The 18,110-nt window shown below is 47.4% G+C and overlaps 1 protein-coding gene across 2 annotated transcripts in view; it reads left to right on the top strand.

The window, feature by feature from the left end:
- Positions 1–1,105: 1,105 nt before the first annotated feature.
- DPYSL5 (dihydropyrimidinase like 5) overlaps positions 1,106–18,110 on the top strand; it is a 102,616-nt gene continuing 85,611 nt past the window's right edge. The window contains exon 1 of one of the 2 annotated variants that reach the window (XM_019021503.4): positions 1,106–1,476. The gene's annotated coding sequence lies outside the window, so the exon portion shown is untranslated. The remainder of the gene's footprint in view (positions 1,477–18,110) is intronic. The other variant, XM_019021502.4, reaches the window with a different exon arrangement.

Genomic DNA, 18,110 nt, shown 5'->3' with positions numbered 1-18,110 from the left:
GGGTCCTGCGCCCGGGTAGATTTTGCTGAGATGGGGAGAGGGGACCCCCTCCACGCCCCCGGAGTAGTGAACACCATTTTGTTTGAAAGTATCCTGCAAAGAGAACCACCTCACGAGGCCATGGCTGCCAGGGGACTCCTCTCCCCACCGGATCGCCGGGGAGCCCGGGGAGGGAGGGATTCTGCAGCTGCAGCTTGGGGGTGCTTGATGCTGCATTTTAACGCGCATCGCAACGCCTTTGGAGTGACATTAAGTGCAAAGAGGCAAATGACTAATCCAAACTATTATTACAACTGCAGAAAATAACACAGATCAATGGCAAAGACTTGAACCGGGATTAGCTAGGGAGGTGGGACAAACCGGGGATGATCCTTCCTCTCCTTTTTTAGATTTGTTTATTTTGGTAAATTATGTATGTATTTAAACATGAAGAAACAGGTGAAGCGAATGTAAATTGGGTTATAAATAATTTCCAAAGGCTTCGCTGTCCCTTGACAGAAGCCAGAAATAAGACAGGCACTGGGCCTGAGCGCTCTGGACAGGGAAGCACCCGCGTGGCGCTGGGCAAAATCTTCTCAGTGGAGAGAACGCACTCCGGGTTCGAGACCTCACCGGGTGCAGATGCGAACTGCGGTGGCCCCAAGTGGCCGTCCATTTTGTTCATGAGAACAGTTTTCCTATAACTCCCACCCGGCCCTTTGCATCCTGCAATCCCGCGGGCGTCGGAGCGGGTCTTGGCGCGAACCAGGCGGCCTCGGCGGGGTCCTGCGGCGGAGGGCAGCGCGGCCGCAGCCCGGGAGAGGCGGCCGCGGCATTGTTTCAGCCCCTGGGGTGGGATCCAGCTGGGGGAGGGGAGGCGGGGTGTCCTCCGGAACCGCCCCCGGCCCTCCCCGGGGACCCGTGCCTCAGCGCGTCCAGGCTTTGTGGTGTCCTGAGTCGCCATGGAAACCCGAGGGAACGCGGAGCCGGGTGCTAGGGGGGTCGGTGAGTTCTCCGGCCGCGCCTTCCGTCCGCTCTCGGACCCCGGCCCTGCAGCAGGGCCTGCCGGGAGTTGTAGTCCCCAGGCGGCGGCGGCGCGCGGCGCCGAGGATGCGGGACGCCGCCTGTCCCCGCCTCTCCTTAACCTGCTAGCTGAGGTGGGGAGCGGCAGAAGGAGCCGGCCGCGCGGTGATTGGCGGAGGCCGCTCCCAGCCCCCGACACGCGCCCCTCCCCCGCTCCCCACTCTGGACTCCCGCGCTGGGCGCGCTGAGGCGGCCCCCGAGCGAGCGCGCGTGCAGCCGCCGCCGCCCCGAGCACCCGCAGCTCCGGCGCCGCGGCGAGACGGAGACGGACCGAGCCACGGGCCCCCGCGGCCGCAGCATCTCGGAGGAGTGGGTGATGGCAGGGGGGTCGGTGGGCTTACCCCTCCCGGGCTAGGACATCCTCCTCTCCCCCTTCTGTTTCTGCGTGAGGCGCACAAAAGGGCGGGGAGCCGGGTGAGCCTGGGGCCCGGCCGCAGGGGACACGGCGGGAGGTGTGGTTTGGGGTTGGGAGGTGGCCATCGGGGCTAAGCCGGGGCGCTCTTGGGGTCCTCTTTGTACGCCCACGAAGCGCCGTGCCGGGCCTTGCTCATAGTAAGCGTTTAATGCGTGCTCGCGAGGTTGCAAAGCCCTGGGGTGAGGAGGCGGCTCGGCCGAGGGGTTTCGCGCCTAGCACGCAGTGGGCCGCTTTCCTAGCCGGGCGCGGTGCAGTGGACCGCTGGAGGGCTGGGCGGGGGCGCCTCTGGCCGGGGGCCAGTGCTGCCGGTCCCAGGATCTGCGCTGTCCCCGGTCCCACACACCACCCAGATACACACCCTCCGTCCTTCTCGCCTCCGAGCTGGGATCTGCCCAGCCTGGACCCGACCCGGCGGTCTGTTCCACCGCCCGGCTAACGGAGCGGACGCCTGCAGAGGACTCGCCCGCCGCCTCCGAGCCTCCTGCCTGAGCCACAAAGGCCTCCTGCGGCTGCCCAGCCCGGAGCGGGCGCCGAGCTGAGCCCCTCGGCTGGAGCCCAGCGCGGGAGCCCGCCTTGCAGCATCGATCTCAGCGGGCACCGACGTCGACGCCCCGGGCCTGGGGACGGGGCTGTAGTCTGAGCTGGAGAGAAGCCGGGAGAGGGCGAGGGGAGGCCTCGGTTGAGAAAAGATGGGGATGGGGAAGGCTGGGGAGCTGGGTTAGGACAGGTAGTGTGTCTCTGGGAGCAGGGAGTGGGAACTAGGGTTTGAGGAGGAAAAAGAAGAGGCGGGGGCGGGTCCGAAGAACGAGGGAAGGAGCTCGGTGCAGGTGGCGCCCGGCGAGGCTTGTTCTGCTGAAGAATGGGGAGGGGAGGAGGGATGCAGGCGGGTGGAGGCCGCCTGGGTTTGAGGAGGGAGGACGGGAGCGAGGAGAAGACCCGCGCTGTGCGGGGGAGGGGGGCCTCCTGGGAAGGGGAGTCTCCCGAGGAGGGAGGGGCAAGCAGCTGAGAGGCGGTCTCGGGCCCGAGGATCCTCAGCTCCAGGCGCGGGGCCCCGCGGCCCAGGTGGCCGGCTGGGCGTGGCCCTCGGACCGGGGGTAGGGACCCAGGATGGCAGATCCGGGACCGGGCTGGGCTGGGCTGGCTTGGTGAGGAGCTTTGTCTCCAGGCTTGAAACCAGCCGGTAGAGACTCGCTTAGGGTTTTGTGATCTTCCGCGGCGCCCACGGCACGCCCTTTTCTCGAGGAGCTGAAAGGCTTTGCCCAGCAGCAGGTGCTGCCAGGGAGGCGGGTCTCCCTTCGGGGAGACCCGGAGAACAATAGCCGACCCTGGTGTCCACCCGACGACAAACCAGGGCCACCCAGGACGCGAGGGTGCAGTTTTCTGGTGCTGGGAATACTCCCTGCGGAACCTCCGGGCACGTGCTGGCTTTGGGGTTGTATGGGGGCCTGGCCACGCCGGGAATCCCGTGTGGGAGGCGCTCCCCCGGCCTAGGGGCCTGCAGACAGCCACCCCCCCACTCCGGCTCGGGTGCCTTCTGGTGCAGCGCCGCCGCCCGCCCCGCGCTGTCCACCCGCTGCCGAGACGCGGCGTGGTTAGCGGCGCGGAGCTGCCGGGCGGCGACGCAGGTGCCAAAGACTGGAGGTCGCCTCGGTGCAACGCGGGTTCCCCCGAGCAGCGGCTTTGTCTGCCGAGGCGGCCGGAGTCTAGGGGCTGCAGCTGTGCTTTCTCAGGGGGAGCCGTAAGGGCTGGTGCGGATTGTGGTCAAATTGCGGAGAAGCGGGTGGAAATGATCCCGCAAGGGTGAGGCTCTAGGTTTGGGAGCCGCTGCTAGGGGACCAGTGCTTTTCTTTGCCAGTGACCACACCCAAGCCAGTGCGTCTCTTGCAGACTTCGCCCATATTGTCTGCTGACCTAAGACTGGGGTAGCTCTGTGATAGGCGCTGCTTGCCCATGGGAAAGCAGATGAACCGAATGGAAGCTTAAAACAGGCTTTCAGCAGGGCTTTCCACGCACTCAGCCTCTCGCCCGCCGTCTAAACACCTTGCAAGTCACCGCTGCAGCGCCTTGACATGTGAAGTGACACCCAAAGCCAGAATTCTGTGTTGCACTGTTGCTTTGATAACTGGTTAGATGACAAGTTAAAGGTGAATCTTTAGCATAAAGTTATCATTTTAAATTGCCATTCATTAAAAAAAAGGCAGGAATGTTTTTGTTCCCAGACTGGGCGATACTTGGCATTGTAGAACTCATTGATGCCACTTACATTTGCCACTAAGTTAACTGAGAACCTGTTGGTTTTCTTAACCCAGCCTTGAAATCTCAGGATTTGCTTTCTTAACAAGATTAGTGTGTAAGGTGAAGGACTGTGCTGTGGCTGTTGGCTTTTGCCCAGGACAGATGATAGCTGTCAAAGTGAAGGCCTCTTGTCTGAGTGTCCTTTCTAGCCATAGGGAGTCAGCAGTCGGCTATGTCTTGCTGGTTTTAAAGGATGGTGTTTTGAGGAGGTGCCTCACAGAATTTACAAAACTTGTCTGGAAGGACTAGCTGGAACATTGCTCATTGGTTGTTTTTAACTATATTTTAACTGAATTATATATATGTATATATTAATATGTATATACACACATACACACATATATACACATACTATATTTTAACTAAATTATAGATGCATGTGTGTATGCATACACACAAACATGGATTCAGAGTACGTAAATACTAGGAATCTCAATATTAGAAACCTAGAAATCTGACAGTGAAGGTTTTTTCTTGTAAGAGAGCTCCAATGGGAAACATGTTTTCATATTATTACCCAAAGGGAACAATTTCAGGAAGGAGTGTTTTGTTGGCTTCTTTTTTGTAATAATTTTATGGATTTTTAAAAGGATGTAATCTTCTTAAAGCACTCTGTGAACATCCATTGCAGTCTGTTCCTCATGGCAGGGAATCCATAGACAAGGAATGCCGGTATGACCAGCCCGTTTTTACAGGGATCTTGGAGAGAAAGCAGCCTCCCTCTCCCACCTTCTGCTGGTGCTGCTCCAGTAAAACACCTGGAAGACAGAACTCAGAAAGGGGAGAGGCAGGTGGCCCCAGAGAAGGACTTTGTGTCCCCAGAATTCCGGGGTGCCATTCTTGAGCTTGGGGACCTAGGCCAGGTACACAAAGATGTTCATGGGACGTGAAGGCCTGGCTGTTGTCAGCGCAACCTCTCTAGGTGCAAACATTAGCAGGGTTGTTGCATTATTCTCAATGCTTCTATCTCTGGAAAGAGTTCCACAGCAAGGCAAGTTTACACAGTTGGCCAAAATCAGGTCTCAGGACTTGGCGTAAACTTCATTTGTGGCACTTCCACGTCTCTTCTCCTGCCATAGCTATCTGAGAATTTCCCCTTAATAGCTTCTCTGACCCAGGATTCTGTATGATCCTGCATTAGCTCCACGGGACTATAAGCCAAAGGACAGCATGACTATAGGCAGGTCTCTGGGGTAAAAGTAAATTGTGGCCAGGCACGGTGGATCACGCCTGTAATTCCAACACTTTGGGAGGCTGAGACAGGAGGATCACTTGAGGTCAGGAGTTCGAGACCAGCCTGGCCAACATGGTGAAACTCCATCTCTACTAAAAATACAAAAAAATTAGCCTGACGTGGTGGCGCACACCTGTAGTCCCAGCTACTTGGGAGGAGGCTGAGGCTGGAGAATCGCTTGAACCTGGGAGGCCGAGGTTGCAGTGAGCTGAGATCGTGCCACTGCACTCCAGCCTGGGCAACAGAGTGAGACTCTATCTCAAAAAAAAAAATGTGAATTGTGTGTTCAGATCATTTTCTTGGGGCATAGAAAAATATTGAGAGCCAGAGAAGTTGGACAAGAGTATCTGAGACCCAGTCTATCTTCCTGGTGTGAAAATTTACCAGTTTCTGATAGAATCTGATCTTGTGTATCTTTTTTGTTTTCTGAGGTATAAAGACATATTCCAGAAAAGTCTTCTAAGACTTAATTCACAGGAATCCTGTAGAACAAGATATCTTTGTCAACATGAAGTCCTGTAGGGAAAACTTGGTGTAATATGGGAGCAAATAAGAATAAATGTGTTTTATCATTTTTCAAATAAGCAGGTGTTTGATTTCATTGCACTGCTAGTGCATAAATGAGAAATAATTTCAAAATCGCTTTGCCTTGCTTTTTTTAAATATGAAGACATAAGGTTGAAATACCATAGCATGAATCTTTTGTGAGCTTTGGTATTTATGTATAAAAGTGGGCACAAATTATACACTTGAACAAAAGAAATTCAAGGAGGAACATGGTGTATGATTTGTTCTACTTCAGTCTTTGAAACTTGTTTCATTTAAAATAAGCTGATTTAACCATTGATTGAACCCGAGCTTGCCAAGAACTCCCATCAATCACAGCCCTGTTCTGTACTTGTTCCCTCGCCTCCCTCCTCCCTCGTCACAATCCAGGCTCAGCGGTAGCGTGCACAGGAGGGAGAGCCAGAAAGCCTGGGTTCAGATTTCACCTTGGCCACTTTCTGTTTATCTGTGCAATGAGGATGGTTGTATTAGGTTGGTGCAGAAGTAATTGCTGTTTTTGCCATTACTTTTAATGACAAAAACTGCCGTGACTTCTGCACCAACTTAACAGTATCTACATCTGGGGTTGTTCTGAGGCTTACTTGAGTTAATGGTTAGCACTGAGAGCAGCATCTGGCATCTTGTAAGTGCTCAGTAAAAGTTATCATCACCATCAGCAGCAGCATCATATTCTCCCTCTAAAATGTGTGTCCACAAAAACAACACTTTGATTCCCCATTTAATCTTTCATCCCAAGGGGCCATGGCAAGTTGCTGTAGGGATTAACAGTGGGAACACAAGGAATGATTAGGACTCCTTTCTAAAACTCACCCTTGCAAATAGTAGGAATAGCTCTCTGTGGAGTCTGTTTCCTGGCAGCCTCTTTAAGCTCAGCTGTTTTTAGCAGCTGAGAACTTGGAGAATTAAGAGTGTTCCAGAAGTGCTGTGACCTCAGCTTTGCTGCATCATTCCTTTGAGTGGGGTTAGGCTGGCGTGGCTGGTGAGGAGCTGTTGTCCCAAGGCTATGTAATTCTTGGTGTGGGGAAGAGTCATCATGTTTGGTTGATGGCAAATTATTGGGAATAAAGAAAACTCAGGTTTTCCAGCTAAGAAATACAGAATTTTGTGCAACTTGGAACCACAGTTATTTATTTCACAAACACTTTCAAAGCACTCTGTGCTAGGGGTGGTTCTGATTACTATGCGTTAGGTTACTGTTATTATCCTCATTTTACAAATGAGGCAACAAAAGTAAAAAGGACACCCAGATGGGGACATGGCAGAGCCAGGCCTTGAACTCAAGGGGTTTGATTACCATCTGTATCAGTTCTCCAGGATAACTGGAGTTCTCCAGAAAAACAGAAAATCAGTTCTCCAGAAAAACAAAACCAATAGGATTGGTTTATGCAATTGGAGAGGCTGGCAAGTCCCATATCTGTAGGGAAGGCTGGCAGACCGGAAACTAGGCAGGAGCTCATGGTGCACTCTTTACTTAGAATTTCTTCTTTCTCAGGGAAAACTCAGTTTTTCTCTTAAGGCCTTTTAACTAATCATATGAGGCCCACCCACATTATCAAGGAAAAATTTCCTTTCCTTAAAGTCAACCACCCAGCCTGGGAAACATAGGGAAACTCCATCTCTACAAAAGTTAAAAAAAATTAGCCAGGCGTGGTGGCACATGCCTGTGGTCCCAGCTACTTGAGAGGGTGACGTCAGAGGATTGCTTGGGCCTTGGAGGTCGAGGCTGCAGTGAGCTGTGATTACACCACTGCACTTCAGCCTGAGCAACAGAGCAAGACTCTCTCGAAAATTAAAAAAAAAATAAAGTCAACTGATTATAGATGTTAACCACATCTACAAAATACCTTCACAGCAACATTTAGATGAATCTTTTATTGGATAATGGTACTATAGCCTAGCAAAGTTGACACAAAGAACTAACTAGGCCAGGCACAGTAGCTCACACCTGTAATCCCAGCATTTTGGGAGGTCGAGGCAGGAAGATCACTTGAGGTCAGGAGTTCAAGACCAGCCTGGTCAATATGGTGAAACCCTGTCTCTACTAAAAATACAAAAATTAGCCAGGCATGGTGGCACATACCTGTAGCCCCAGCTACTCAGGAGGCTGAAGCACAAGAATCACTTGAACTGGGAAGGTGGAGGTTGCAGTGAGCCAAGATCACACCATTGCACTGTAGCCTGGGTGACAGAGTAAGACTGTTTCAAAAAAACAAAAAACCACAACAACAAAAAAAGAAAGAAACCCTAACCATAAAAGGATCCATGCCTTTAAACAGTACCTCAAGCTGAGAACCTTATGAGTTGGGTGTGAGATTCGCAGTTAACTAAATAATTTAGCAATAGGCTATCCCGTTACAAAATGCTGCACCTCACCTTGTTTAAAATAGAATTTGGACCTCTTTTCTCATCCAGGTGGCTTCTAGCCCAAAATATTGCTCAGAGTAACCATTCAACAGATAATATTGAAAGAATGACTGACTGAATGGTTTTAGATGATATTTTACAGGATTTTCCAGCTACTGAGACCTCTGGCTCCCCATTTAAAATTTTTTTCTTTTTCTTTTCTTTTCCTTTTTTTCTGAGATGGAGTCTTGCTCTGTCGCCCATGCTGGAGTTCAGTGGTGCGATCTCTGCTCACTGCAACCTCTGCCCCCCGGTTCAAGCAATTCTCCTGCCTCAGCTTCCCGAGTAGCTGGAATTACAGGCGTGCACCACCACACCCAGCTAATTTTTGTATTTTTAGTAGAGACGGGGTTTCACCATGTTGGCCAGGCTGGTCTGGAACTCCTGGCCTCAGGTGATCCGCCCGCCTCAGCTTCCCAAAGTGCTGGGATCACAGGCATGAGCCACTGCGCCTGGCCTCCCTTTTAAATTAGAAATCATCTGGCCCGTGCTGGGCGCAGTGGCTCATGCCTGAAATCCCAGCACTTTGGGAGGCTGAGGCGGGTGGGTCATAAAGTCAGGAGTTCGAGACCAGCCTGGTCAATATGGTGAAACCCCATCTCTACTAAAAATACAAAAATTTAGCTGGGCGTGGTGGCAGGTGCCTGTAGTCCCAGCTACGCAGGAGGCTGAGGTAGAAGAATCGCTTGAACCCAGGAGGCGGAGGTTGCAGTGAGCCAAGATCGCGGCACTGCACTCCAGCCTGGGTGACAGAGCGAGACTCCATCTCAAAAAAAAAATCATCTGGCCCAAGTAAGATTGAGTTTTTGTGAATGACTAGATTCTTTTGGAAAGAAAGGAGAACTTCTGCATTCTGAATTGTGCACGTGTCACTCCCCACTACCTAACATCTGTCCACTTTCACTGGTTTGGCAAAGGGGTTGAGGTCTGTTGCTGCCTGGACTCCCTGTGAATGTGTGTCTCCCACACGTTAGTAGTGCCCGGTACTCAATCACACCATCTTTGTGTCACTCCAGTGTCCATTTCTAAGCTGCCCCTTTGTTGATTTCAAATCCGCCATAGGCCGACTCGAAATTCTCACGCCTTGGGTCTTTATTCTCCCTTCTTTTGTCTGGTCCTGTCCCTCCCTTTGTCCTTCTGCAGAGCAAGATCCACTATTGATACAGAAGTCGCCTCCTTTCTAATTTTTTACTTCGGATTTCTGACCTTGTAGATTGATATGTTTGTTCTGTTATAAAATTCAAAAACAACCCCCAATTTTTTCATTTAATATCTTTTTGCTCCTGTTTCCAGCATACGTGAAACACTTTCAACCTTAATGAAGTTACTTAAATTGTTTTAAGTTTGCCGTATTGTCAAGTGGCAATACACATACATGAAACAGTCACTTTTGGGGGGGGGTACAGTGGCTGAGGGTGCATTTTAAAAGAAACTAGTAAAGTATAACAGATAAACTGAGAAGTGTACAAACCATAAGTGTATAGCTTGATGAGACATACCCATGTATTCTGCACCAAATTAAGAAACAGAAAATTGGAGTCTCTGAGCCTACTATGGCTCAGAAGCCTGCCTGATTCAAAATCTTATTATTTAAAAAAGGGAAAAAAAGAAAGAAACAGAATTATCAGTACTCAAGAAGAGTCTCTAGTTACTTAGTATTCGTCCTCCGTATCCTGACTCCTTATACACAGATCAATCAGCTTTGCCTATTTTTGAATTTTTACAAATGGAATCAGGTAGTGGATATTCTCTCACCAGGGTCTTCTTGTGCTCAAGGTTATATTTGCGAGATTTCTCTTACTGTTGTATCTAATTTGCTTATTTTTTTCATTGCTATATAGCATCCCATTGTGTGTATGTACCAAATGTGTCAGTTATGTTGCTATTGGTATTTGGATAGTTTCCGGTTTGGGGCTTTCATGGACAGTGCTGCTTACATTCTAGTAGGTGTTTCTGTTGGGTATATATATACCTAGGAGTGAAATTACTGGGTCAGGGATACACACATGTTCTGTTTTAGTAAATTGTGCCAAATGCTAAGATTAATGGAGAAATTAAAAAAAAAAATCCTCTGAAGTATATACAATGCAGCTGTTTAAACCAAAATCCTAAAGACTGGCACAATATTATGGCTTGATCAGAGGTTGACTTCCAACTCTTATTCTTCAGCAAAAAGTAGAACTTTAAGCTATATCTCTGACTCCACAGTAATCTATCAGTTAAAAAAATTGTATATATTATATATACATATATAATATATGTAATAAATATTATATATGTATATATAATATATACTATACTAGTTTTCAAGAATTGTCCACAAACAACCAGTTGATTGGCTGAAATGAACACTTTTAAACTAAACGGTGTACATCTACCTTAGTCTTGCTACCGCAGTTTTCTTAACTCATGTTTCTTGAGGAAAAGATGAAAATCATATTATAAATGCAACATTGGTCCAGATATCATTCCAGAGATGTCCTGACAGCCTTGGGCAAGATTAACAAGTGATTTTTGTTGTTAACTAATTTATATTTCTTGTATTGGGTCAAATAGCAATTTTGAATTGTGTGATTTCTGTGGCTTAAAAAAAGTCTCAGCCAGGCATGGTGGCTCACGCCTGTAATCCCAGCACTTTTCGGGCACAAGGTGGACAGATCACCTGAGGTCAGGAGTTCGAGACCAGCCTGGCCAACATATAGTGAAACCCCGTCTCTACTAAAAAACAAAAAACTTAGCTGGGTGTGGTGGTGCACACCTGTAGTTCCAGCTACTTGGGAAGCTGAGGCAGGAGAACCGCTTGAACCCGGGAGGTGGAGTTTGCAGTGAGCCGAGATTGCTCCACTGCCCTCCAGCCTGGGCGACAGAACAAGATTCTGTCTCAAAAAAAAAAGAAAAAGAAAAAAAATCCCACAAAAGTGTCAGCTTGGAATCACAGAGTTCAGATTTCTTATTTGGCCAGACAGGACATTGATTTCTAATAATGGCCAGATTTCTAATTTCTTATAATAATTTCAGATTTCCTATAATGGCCAGACAAGACACTGCCTTTTTTAAATTTAGAAATAGAATTATGACATGTATCTTATTTTCTGTAGGTTTCTGGAAAAACTTAAAATAGATGTGATTTTTACAGTTGGATTATAATGGAAAGAACCTCTGCAACTAATGAAAAAAATAAAGATGAGGCACAACAATATGAGCACTAACCTTCAGCCTGTCGCATCTCATGTTCATGGCCAGTATCATCATGTGGCCCAGGAGAGATGGCAGTGATGGGCATGGCCAGTGTGGATAAAGGACAGTGGTTGAGGCATAATTATAGGATGGTGGTAATGAAACACGAGCAGGCAGAGGAGCCTGCCAAGGCAGTCATGAACTCCTAACTTGGCTGGTTTTTTCCTTATGTGATCCATTCACAGCCCAAATTGTTCCTGAGAAAGATTTTTTTTAGCATGTGGTCTGCCATGTTTGGTATTTGTCTTTATACAAACAAGTGAATGAGATCAGACTTAACATATCTTTTTTTTTTTTATTTTTTTTTTTTTGAGACGGAGTCTCGCTCTGTCACCCAGGCCGGAGTGCAGAAGCACGATCTCGGCTCACTGCAAGCTCCGCCTCCCAGGTTCACACCATTCTCCTGCCTCAGCCTCCCGAGTAGCTGGGACTACAGGCACGCGCCACCAAGCCCGGCTAATTTTTTGTAGTTTTAGTAAAGACGGAGTTTCACCGTGTTAGCCAGGATGGTCTTGATCTCCTGACCTCGTGATCTGCCCGCCTCGGCCTCCCAAAGTGCTGGGATTACAGGCGTGAGCCACCGCACCCAGCCCAGACTTAACATTTCTTTAAAACCTCGACTTACTGCTTAAACTCTGAGTCCCTTAAGCACTTAGATATTTCATATTTCATATCTTTTATAATATAGGATTTAATTTTTTTTTTTTTTTTGGAGACAAGGTCTCACTCTGTCACCCAGGCTAGTGTGCAGTGGCATGATTGGGGCAGCCTCGATTTCCCAGGCTCAAGCAATCCTCTCACTTCACCCTCCCAAGTAGCTGCGACCACAGGTGCAGGTGGATGCCACCACACCCAGCTATTTTTTTTTTTTTTTCGTAGATATAGGGTCTCCCTATGTTGCCCAGGCTGGTCTTGAACTGCTGGGCTCAAGCAATCCCCCCGCCTTGGCTTCCTACAGTGCTGGGATTACAGACATCCACCACCACACCTGGCCTAATTTTGTACTTTAAAATATATAAATCTAATACTCCAATATTTAATCAATTATAAACCACCCACAGACAATTTTGTTTGCCTAGCTAATGTAATTTTGGCTGATTCCATTCAAGCCTTTGTCCATATGTTTACATATATTTTTACAGAGTTGTTACCATGGCATGGAAATTATTTCATATTCTGTTCTTTCATCAAAACTTTTCCATGTCTCTATCTAATTTACAAATTGAAGCTTTTAAATGGCAGTCTTCAGTTCCGTTGGAATGTACTAGATTCCATTTTTTTAATTCATTTTGTTTTCATATGTTGTTAGATTCTATTTATGCATTTACTTATTGATGAACGTTAAGGTTATGTTCAAGTTTTTAATTATTTTTGATAGTACAAGCACAAAAATCCTCATTCTTATCTTTGTGAACATCACATATATCATTTTCATACCTAGCTGATAATATGTTTTTGAGAATAGAGATTGTGTTTTTTTTTTTTTCCAAATGTTTTTGGCATAGGGGGTACAATTCTATCTATAGTACCTGATAGTTTTCACATTAAGAGAAATGTATAAATACATGTTAATTCCTTTATTTCAGGACCAACTTCACAAAGTTTCCTGATCAGCAAATACTTTCGAATCAGCCTTAATTGGCAAGTTGGTCATTGAAGAATTTGTGTGAAAGTAGGAATAAAATTGTGTGAGATACTCAGTCATTAACAGGAATAATTTGGAGGACAACAGATTCCAAGTGAAGCTGATTTTTCTCAATTAATTCTATAAAATTGTGCTGTCTCAGTGGCAGATAGCACCTGATGTTGGCCATTATAACAGAAATTAAATGGTCTTGGTGTTGCAGAGAGATGATTCGGTTATGAGGCGCACCCATTGCTAAGTTTGAGTATCTGGTAACAGAGTGCAAATAGCCAGAAATGGAAATGAATGTTAGTGCTGCCTGGCAAGGGAGAGAGAGGTTTACTGTCTGATAACGGTGCACTTAACTTGCCTTGGGCTGTTGTGTGAGATGGGCTTGAACCTCCTCTCAGACCTGCACCTATTTCCTGAGTGCCTGCAACGGGCAGTGCGATTTCCAGGAAGGAGCTAGTGCATGGGAGAGAAATGGGGTTGGAATCCTGACTGCTACTTCCTAGGCACGAGAGATCTTGGGCAAAGTCATTTTATCTCCCCAAGCCTCAGTTTCCTTGTGAACTAAAGGGATGCTAATATCGTCCTCACAGGCTTCTAGAGGACTAAAGTGAAAACCTGTACTGAGTCTGGTGGGCGTGTGGTAAGCGCTAAGTGAAGCTAATGGTATTGTCCAGATGCTAAATTAGGTGCTTTGTGACGTATAAATGTATATAAAAACAATCAAAGGGACATGATTGTCAAATGGACACAGGCTGGACAATATGACAATTGGAGAATGTAAACTTCTCCCTCACATAAGGAGAAGTTTAGCACAATGCCTCTCCCCTCCCGTGTCTGTCAAATGAGAAGATGCAGACTGGATGCTGTCCTGACTGCTTTGATGTCCTGTGACAGACACCCTGTGTTGCTGCTGAGCTGTCACAATTCTTCATTGGTGAAAACTGGCAGATTTGCAGTTTGACACTATCTATCAAAGTTAAAACTGCACATTCCTTTTAACCCAGCAGTACCACTGCTAGCAATTTTTCCTAAAGATATACAAGCACATGTTCTTGATGAAAAATAGGAAGGGCTGTTATTGCAGCATTATTTGTACTAGCAAAAAATTAGACATGACCTATCATTGGAGAATGAATGGAATGCACTATGACACGTCCTTACAAAGGAGTACCATACAGCCATTACAAAGAATAAGGCAGGTATTTCTGTTCTGATGTAGAACAATCTCTAATATATATCATTGAATGGGAGGAAAACAATGCAGAACAATATTTAATGCGTGCCACCCTTTCTGTAATACATTATGTAATGTGAAATATATGCTTAAATATGCATAGACCATCCATGGAAGGAAACACAACAAAACCTATGATGTTGCTTGTCTCTGGAGGGGTCAGGGAGGAGCTGGGAAAACTCACAATTTATGTTTATCATGTCTATGTTTTACCTGTCTAAACAGTAATAATAATTTGTCACCCGTGGCTGGCTCTGGCTCACCCTGTCAGAGACTCAACAAGACTTGAGGAGGGTGAAGTTCTTGGGCCCATGTGGATGGCTTATGTTCCCAAACGGACCCCCAGATGCAGGCCTCCGAAATAAGACACAAGCATACAGAGTTGGGCTTTCAGGCTTACTGAACAGACAGACTGTGTTTTTTCGACTGCCCATTCAAACAAGAAAGGCTCTGGGATCAGGAAGTAGGTATGACCCATTATTGCTGACTATCAAATAGCTTTTCCAATATTTCCCCTTTGAGTCTTTTTTATTCAGAGGAAAACTTGGTTGGAACTGTAGGACACAGAAGATGAGAAGCACTAACTGGGCATTGTGAACCTTCCCACAGGTTCACAATGTGTGTGATGTGTGTGTCTGCTCATCCCTTCATCCCTTCCTTCAGGCAGCAAGTGCTTGATGAATACCTGCACTGGGCCAGGTGTCATCATAGGATATTGGGTCTAAAAGAACTTTAGAGAACATTTAGTCATTTCACAGAGGAGGAACCCACAGGGCACTTTAGCTTTCAGTGAGTGGTATCGGTGCAGAGAGAATGGTGATTTTTGCCTTCTTTGGTCTTGGATGATGGGTTAGGAAGCCTCTGGATGCTCCTATAGAATTGGCTTCCTCATGTAGAGCATTCATTTCATTTTGCCTTGTGTTTCAATTACTTGTGGACATGTTTTCTCTCTAAGGACATGAAGACAGATTCATGCCATCCCCTGGCCATGATCTCTAACTCCTGGTGTTCACACTCTTATGTAATCCTCTATCTTTGAATGTGGCAGGACCTGTGACCTGCTTCTAACTAATAGGATACAACAGGGGTGATGGGAATGTCCTTTCCCTTATTATGTTATATAATACCTTATCTTGCTAGCAAACTCCTTTTGGAGACTCTTTTTGCTTGATGAAGTAAGTGGCTATTTTGGGAAAGCCCATTTGGCAAGAAATTGGTGGCTTCTAGGAGCTGAGGGTGTCCTCTAGCTGAGAGCCTGCAACCATGTGGAAATGAATTCTGCCAACAATGTGACTGAGTGTGGAAACAAGTTCTTCCCCAGGCAGGTCTCCAGATGCAAACATAGCTCATCCAGCATCTTGATTGCAGCCTTGTGAGGCTCTAAGCAGAGGACCCAGGGCTCCTGACCCACAGAGTGTGAGGAAATAAGCTTGTGTTGTTTTAAGCCACTAAATTTGTGATCATTTGTTACACAGCATAGAAAACTAATACAGGGCTCTCTTGTGGCACTTGGCGCAAGGCCCCTCAGCAAGTTGGTTATCAATGAATATGTTGAGCTGAATTTATTTCTCTTTCTTTTCGTGAATGTATCTCACAATAATTGCCTGAAGTGCTCTCACTTGGGTGGTCATATAATTTATATTTCAAAGCAGAGTACTTTGGAGAGTGATTATTATTTGCTATTAATGATCTACTTAGGTCTATAGGGATAAACTGGGTCTATGCCAGGCATACTGGGAGGTATGGTCCCCCAAGCTATGATAATCTCATCATTTATTGTCCACGTTTTCCTGGCTCATTTTGCCCCAGGAAGCCATTGCATGTTTGTTGATTATTTTTCTTCTGGGTCTGCACTTTTCCTTCCCCCTCCCCATCCCTACCTGCTCCCTGGCTTCTGCCTGGATGTTGGCAGAGAGCCGCTGTGTGCCTGACTGTGACAAGGCTGGTGGAAGTCACCGGGATGCCAGGCACATCCAGCCTCTGTGTGGAGGTCCAGCAGAGTGGGGCAGCTGTATTGACTAAGTTGGTGGGAAGGGAGGCTGGGACGGAGCTGTGCAGAGGAATTTACTAGAAGCAGTTGCAGGAGTGATCAGCACCCCATTACATGGCCATTTTCAATGTGTACAGCCTATTCCAGAAGCTGTTTCTGCCTGCCCCTGGTGTTTTTGTTGGGTTTTGTTCAGGTGGAGGGGAGGGGACTTGTTGAGGTGCCCTCCCCTTGGAATCCCCTTTTTGGAATAGACCCTGTAGCATCTGACACATGCACTCTGAGGGCCTCTCTCCAACACAGCGGGAGGAGAGGCTCCCTTTCCCCCACCACCCACCTCCATAATTATCTTCCTCAGAATCCATATGGGGAGCCCAGTCCCTTCCCACATGTCACCAGAATGTCCCTTCACTTTTTCACTGAGCCAACCACTTGCATTGCCCCTGGCCCACCCCTTCCTCCAATGTTCAGCTGTGTGGAGCCATACTAGCCCTGGCACTCTTGGCCACAGCTCTGACATGGGCCCCAGGCCGTTGGCATCCTCCCCCTTTAAGCTGGCTCAGTTTCAGCTGCTGACCAGGAGTGTGGGACAGTCTTGACCTGCCCCCCAGGCCTGTACCAATTTTCTTTATTTGTGGACCAGGCTGGAGTTTCCATTCCTTTCCTATCACTGCTTCTCAAATCTTGCCCAGAATGGTAAAGGAAAAGGAGCTCATACCCCTGGGAGCTTGTGGGCTGGGCCTGCAGCACCCTGGTACAAGTTGGAAATATCTTTGAAGCCTGCTTGAACAGCTTTATTGAGATACAACTTTCATACTATAGAGTTCACCCATACTAAGTGTGCAATGCAATGGTTTCTAGTGTGTTCACAGAGTTGTGTAGTCATCACCATAGTCTAAATTTACAACATTTTTGCCACCCCAAAAGAAACTCCATATGCATTAGCAGTCACTCTCTGTTTCTTCCACTACTATCTCTTCCCCAACCCTCTAGCCCCGGCAACCACTAATCTACGTATTGTCTCTAGGGATTTGCTGATTCTAAACATTTCATATACGTAGAATCATACAATATGTGGCCTTTTGTGACTGTTGAAGACACATTTTTTAATCTTAAGAAAATTAATGCACTGTCTGCACTCTAGTTCACAGTATTTCCTTTTCGTTTTAATAGATACAAGGAATTTCAGAAATTACATATAGTTAGACCGGGTGCAGTGGCTCACACTTGTAATCATAGCACTTTGAGAGGCCAAGGTGGGTGGATCATTAGAGTCCAGGAGTTTGAGACCAGCCTGGACAACATGACAAAACCCTATCTCTTTCAAAAAAATACAAAAATTAGCCAAGTGTAGTGGTGCGCGCCTGTAGTCCCAACTACTTGGGAAGCTAAGGTGGAAGGATCACTTGAGGCCTGGAGGCGGAGGTTTCAGTGGGCCCAGATCGCTCCACTGCACTCCAGCCTGGGCAATGAATCCAGACCCTGTCTCATAAAAGAAAAGAAATTACACACAGTTTAAATGTTTAGCCCCACAAGAGTGCTCCAGGAAGAAAGAAGTGCCTTACTCATGCCACACCCCTGGGGCCCCAGTCTGAAAGGGGCTATGCCTCAACAATGCTGACAGCATCCAGATGGCTTTCCATCCAGAGCAGGTGCAGATCCCAAAGTAGGATTATTTGAGTAGATGATGGGAAAGGTGGGGAAGATGATTAACATTCTCTAAGCATCTGCCACTAGCCAGGCACCATCTAAGTACCACGGAAAGGAAAAGGTGGATGGAGATGCTGGTCTTGAAGAAGTCTCAGTCACTTTCTGGGTGTAGATTGTGCAACTGTCAGTAAAGTGACAGAGAATGACTAACGTGAACCATCCTGGCCATTAGGATGCAGCAAAGATCTTCACTGATGAGTGTTGGACTGCATTTGGGAAGAAGACGCTAGGCAGAGGGATGAGTGTGAAGCTGCAGGAAGGGCCAGGCACTTGGAGAGGGACCTACTTGGCTGGCCTGTGAGAGCAGGGAGGCTTGGGCAGCTGGGGAGA

Source organism: Gorilla gorilla, chromosome 12 (assembly GCF_029281585.2).
Source record: "Gorilla gorilla gorilla isolate KB3781 chromosome 12, NHGRI_mGorGor1-v2.1_pri, whole genome shotgun sequence".
Classification (NCBI taxonomy): domain Eukaryota; kingdom Metazoa; phylum Chordata; class Mammalia; order Primates; family Hominidae; genus Gorilla; species Gorilla gorilla.
This window is presented reverse-complemented; position numbering and strand designations above follow the sequence as displayed.